Raw genomic sequence first — 5,956 nt, forward strand, 5'->3', positions numbered from 1 at the left:
CCCCCATGCCCCTTCCCTCCCTCCTCCCCTTCTACCACAATGGACTAACAGCTGATGGCAGCTGTATCAGATATCGGATTGGTATTGGCCAATATGCTTCCTTAAATATCAGCTATCAGTATCAGTTGACAAAATCTCTATTGGTGCACCCCTACTTTTAGAGCCTGAGTGGACTCAATCCTACTATTACTGCTTTGCAATAAAGCAGAACTGAAAAGATTATTAATTTAATAAATGTGACCTTTTTTTTCAGTGTGCAGAATATTAATGGGGAGGTCATGCTTGTTTTGAACTTGTTCACTGTTTTCCATTTAGAGCGATTACTTTGTTTAGCTTTTCCAAGTGTATAACAACAGTCACTTTGCTGCAAAGATTCAATTAAAAAATATCTGCAATGCAAGATGTGCTGGTGGGTAGTGACTGGCGATATATGATACTAGATCTCTTTGCTCATGGGATGGCTGCACAAATATTTCAGGCACATAACTTGTAACTTTGGAATTCACTTTTCCCAAATATTTTTTGCCAATAAAACAGGAACCCACAAAAGTTCTTGGAAATTGAATTAAAAAAAAATACAAACCTAGTCAAAGTGAATTCTACTAAAAAATCAAATGAATATTTGTGGAATATTTTTTTCATTATTCCCCAATCTCTAACTAAACATGTTACCAAAAGTTTATTACATAATCCTAACATTGTTTCCATGAAATGGGCCTACATTAAAGAAAAGCTAGAAAGCATTAATCTAGAGACTTATTTTTACTAAAAGCCTTCAAAACATACTGTAATATATCTTGACAAACATTTTAGTGCAGTCAAATTTTTATCGCCAGTGCAGGAAAGGTGACACATTTTCAGTTATGTACCTTCGTTTCCTGTTTTCTAAATGAAACAGTCGGCTTTACCACCTGAAATGCTCTTCCAGGTAGGAGCATCTCAATTAACAAGAGTAATAAAGTTGGTTGGTCATCTTTCAGTGAGCACAGTCCATTCAAAAGACCTACAGCCAGCTCGCTGCCTATTAAAGAGCCATCTTAGCTGTCGACTGAAAATTGATCACTTCCAGGCATACATAAACTTATTTGCTAATTGCTTATTGTGGGGGAAATGCCATCAGGCAGAATCATTTTCTCTTAATACCTGGGTCCTTTTACTGCTTGAAAATACAATCTCTAGGAAATATGCAGGATTCAGAATGTATATCGTTCATCTCAACCTGAGAGCAGTTGCAAAATGGAACACCCACAGTGTGCATAAATTTACATGTCCACCCACACTTAATATGCTTTAATTGTCTTTCTAGTAGATAATGCATATTATCTCCTGTCATCTTGTTGCTCCCTGACAACTGAAAAGTCAATAGGCAGCAATGTCAGCTTTGGCATTTTCAGGTTTGTCACTTGCATGCTGGCTGGAATTTGAAGGCAGTACAGTATGCCAGTCAGGATGGTCCTTTCAGCTTGAAGTGTACTAAACCATCAGGCTACAAATGTGCAATTCACAAAAGTAGCTGGGTGTTAATCTTCAGAGGACTACCCGGAAACTGACTTTGTTGATCGGAATTACTTGCAATGTCTCTACTGCATCACTGATGAGCTGTAATGAGCAGACAATCTGACTTTCTTCACACTTTACATAACACCGGGTGCATCTACACAAGCCACCCACTGTGCCGTTGTTATTATGCAGTCATTTTGTACTTGCATAACCAAGTGCTAAATGACTGCACCATAACCCCTGTTACTGTACAGTAGCATCTCAGCATGTTTGCCTAGTGTTGCTTACTGCACAGTAGCTCATTACTACTGTGCAGTAGCATCATGTCACAGTTCGTGCCCAACAATGTTACTGTGCAGTAGCAATGAGCTACAGCACAGTAAGTGTCTCATGTAGACATGGCCACACACAGGTAACTGAAGGATTTACATGTCACAAATTTAATGATGCTCCCTTTGTCTGGACAATAATGAAGGATCAAATCTACATGAGATACTGACTGTGCATTAGCCTGATACTACGGTGCAGTAGCATCATGTGGCAGCAAACTTTACTCGGTGCTACTTTGCAGTAACTCGGGTTAAGGCACAGTCATTTAGCACTTGTTTATACAAGTACAATACTTGTTCAGTACTTGTTTATTCAAGTTTTAAAAAGACAAAAAAATGTTGTTTTGTTTTTTTGCGATTTCTTAGTTGGTCTAATAAAAAGTATCATCTCTGAACCAAGAGTTCTAGAGACCTTCATTTATTTTTGTCTCAGACCAATACAGCTGCCAAATACACCCCTTTCATCTGAGCTAATGTGCAACAGCATCAATTATGGTGCATTAAGTTAGTACCTGTCATTACAAGTACTAAACTTAATGCACCATAATTATGGTGCGTAAATGAATGAGTAGACGTGCCCTTGGGTTTATAGTTTACGCCTTAGAGAAACATCAAAGTTTAAAACAAATCAGCATACAATCATGAGAGCACTCATTTGTTCCTCTCTGGCTCAAGCTTTCTGTGTCTGTAATTTTCCTTCCTGCCCTCTTAGTCACATTGGGCATGTCTACACATGTGCTTTAATGAGCAGTAGAATATTTGAACTCACATTACAGTGTCATGTAAAAAAACTGTGACATTATGTGAATACTCAGTAAATAGACTACTGTGCATTAAGCATCGCTAAAAATGCATGCACATGTACTACTATGCGTTAGTGCAGCCTAATGAGCATTAATTTAGTACCTCACATTGGAAGTACTACATTTTATGTGCATTAGAAAAGGTGCATTAATACACATGTAGATTCACCCAGGTTTAAAAGGCTGTACCAACACAAGTTTAAGGAGCGGTACCAATATTGACATTCTTGGTTTTGCCTCAAAGAAAATTTCACTGCTCTAGACTGGGAAAAATTGAAGAAAACAGGTATCTCCAGCTACCTCATTTGCTCATGGTGTCTCCATTTCAATGGCAGCCATTCAAGATAATGACTTTCCATTGCCAGCTCTTTGTCATATGTATCTGCATTTCAATACAAAGTGGAGGTAAAATGACAACAGAGTAGGCAGTTAGCTCCATATTTACTTGGAGTTTACCATCTGACAGAAAGTCATAGAAAGTCCCCAGTATCAAACAGAATGTATACACTGTACATAAATAGACTCCCAAATCTTCCCACATTTCCTTGTGAAGGCATAGCATACTCTAACACAATACCAAAGAATCCCAGCATGCCGTAAATCACTTTGTTGTCAAGTAACGAGAAGGGTGGCATAACATTCCTCTTAGGGATGGCAGTATTGCTGAGAACGCTATTACCCAGACCAGAGAGCTGGCAAGTATGTATGAATATCAATCTGGCCTGGATAATTAAATGCTCACGCATCATTATTGCATATAAATCATCTTTACTTGAAAAATGCTGTTCAGCCCCTTATATATAACAGCAAACTAATGTGCTGGTGTAGATTCTTGATTATTTGGCACCTCTATGAAAAAAGTCTATGCAGTTTAACAATAAAAATAAATTTAATAAAAATCAGTATTATTCTTTGGAGTTATGAAATGACATCAACAGAGGTGCCTACCTGAATGAAAAATGAAATATTCCCAGAAAATAATTAAACACAGACACTACCATCCCATACTTCATAAAAATACTGATACATAGGCATAAAAAGTCTGGATGAGGACTGTAGAAGGGGCTCCCTCTCAAAGCAACTACCTCTCCCTTACTGCTATTAGTGGATGGACCTACATGAGATGCTTACTGCGTATTAGCCTAATAACACTGTGCAGTGGTGTGGCAGTTAAAAACGATGATAATAGCCTACTGTGCAGTGTTATTTGGCTAATGCACAGTAAGCATCACAAAAAAACAAACATGCACTCATGCTACTGCTCAGTAACTGTAGTTACTCTGAATTTAGTTAGTACTTCATTAAACAAGTACTAAATTTAATGTGCAGTAATTAGGGCACATTAATGAATGTGTAGATGTGCCGAGTGAGGAGGTGATTAATTAGCTGTGCAGTAAATCATTACAGTTTACACATGCACTGGATTTTGGGTGCAGTAAATTAATAATTTCACTAAAATTAACATGTAGATGGTGGTAGGGGCTAGCTGGGGTACAAGGGTGCTAGAGTTTGGGGGCTGCCTGCAGTCTAGGTATGTGGCTCCACAGGCTCTGCACCCTTCTGCCCTAGCCATCCCTGACACTGTCTGACTGCCACCTGAAGCCCAGGTGTGACCCCCCAAGCCTACTGCCAACTTGGGGCTGCTCCACCCCCAGCTCAAACTGCTGCTTTCCCAGGTGCACATTTAGATGCTGTACCTGGGAGCAGCTGACTGGCTAAAAGAGTTCCAGGATTTATTTCATCACATTAACTGAACATGTAGATTCATCCAGTGCACATACTCTTCTGTAGGTAGTCCCTCAAGAATTCAAGGATGCCTCCATCATCACCTGTACAAGAGGAAGGGAAATCACAAACTCTGTGACAACCACAGGGGCATCTCCATCCTCTCAACTGCTGGCAAGATACTTGTGAGTGTCCTCCTCAACCGGCTGACCAACCATCTAAACGACCTATTGCCTGGGAGTCATGACGAATGCTCTAATCCCTTTCCGGTCACAAATGGCATCAAAAAGGGCTGTGTACTTGCACCTACCCTCTTCAGCATTGTATTCTCTGCCATGCTGTCAGATACCTTCCAAGATGATGACCTTGGTATGGGGATCAGGTACTGTTTTGATGGAGACATCTTCAACCTGCGCAGGCTCCGAGTGAGCGCCAAAGTCCAGATAGCCATGCTTTGTGACTTCCTCTTCTCTGATGACTGTGCATTATACTTAGGCTCACAGGCTGACATGCAAAAGTCCATGGACCTATTATCATCAGCCTGGGACAACAACAGACTCACTATCAACACAAAGAAGACCAAAGTGATGTTTCATCCTGTGCCTGGCACAACACCCCAGGAACAACACGTCTCACTTAAAAGCCAACGACTGTTGATGGTCAACAAATTTGCCTATCTAGGCAGCACACTCTCCCATGCTGTCCACATTGATGATGAAGTCAAAGCAAGGCTAGCAAAAGCTAGCATGGCCTTCAGCAGACTCCGTAAGTCAGTCTGGGACTGCAGAGACATTGTAATGTTGACAAAACTGAAGGTTTACAAAGCCATATGTCTCCCAACCCTCCTTTTAGCCTGTGAAACCTGGACTGTCTACCAGTGTCATGCCAAGAAATGAAACCACTTCCCTGTGCTGCCTGTGAAAGATACTAAAGATCAAGTGCCAGGACAAGATTCCAGACACTAAGGTACTCAGAAGATCAGCTCTCCCCAGTATCCACACCCTACTGGAACTGGTGCAGCTAAGATGGGCTGGCCACCTTTCAAGAATGTCTGACACTCCCCCGACAAAGAAAATCTTTTAAGGCAAGCTGTCAAATGGAGTACACTTTCACAGCACACCAAATAAGTGGTACAAGGACACCCTAAAGGTGTTCCTAAAGAGTTTTGGTATTGACCTGGAGTCGTGGGAGCAAATCGCTCATGACTGTCCATCCTGGAGGTCATTGGTCCAGAGTGGAGCACTAGCCTTTGAGCAGCGGTGCATGGCGGAAGCAGTGAAGAAGTGCGTGGCCAGGAAATGAGGACCTCTCATGTCCAGTCCTCATTGCTTTCCTGTCCCTGATGCAGCAGATTGTTCAGGGCAAAGATTGGTCTTATGTCACCTTATGTACCCACAAGACCTAGCCTACACCCCACTCCTCTCTCTTTCCTCTCTCGTCTTTCTCTTTTTTCCTCTCTTTCTCCTGTCCTTTCTCTTTTCTTCCTCCCTTTTTCTTTCCTGCTTCCTTTCTCTCCCCCTTCCCCTCCCCCCCCCTCCGCTGGATGTGGTCATCTTCACTTCCAAAGGAAGAACAACACATGCACCCAATATGAAGGGA

Source organism: Alligator sinensis, unplaced genomic scaffold, assembly GCF_000455745.1.
Source record: "Alligator sinensis unplaced genomic scaffold, ASM45574v1 scaffold780_1, whole genome shotgun sequence".
Taxonomy (NCBI): Eukaryota; Metazoa; Chordata; order Crocodylia; family Alligatoridae; genus Alligator; species Alligator sinensis.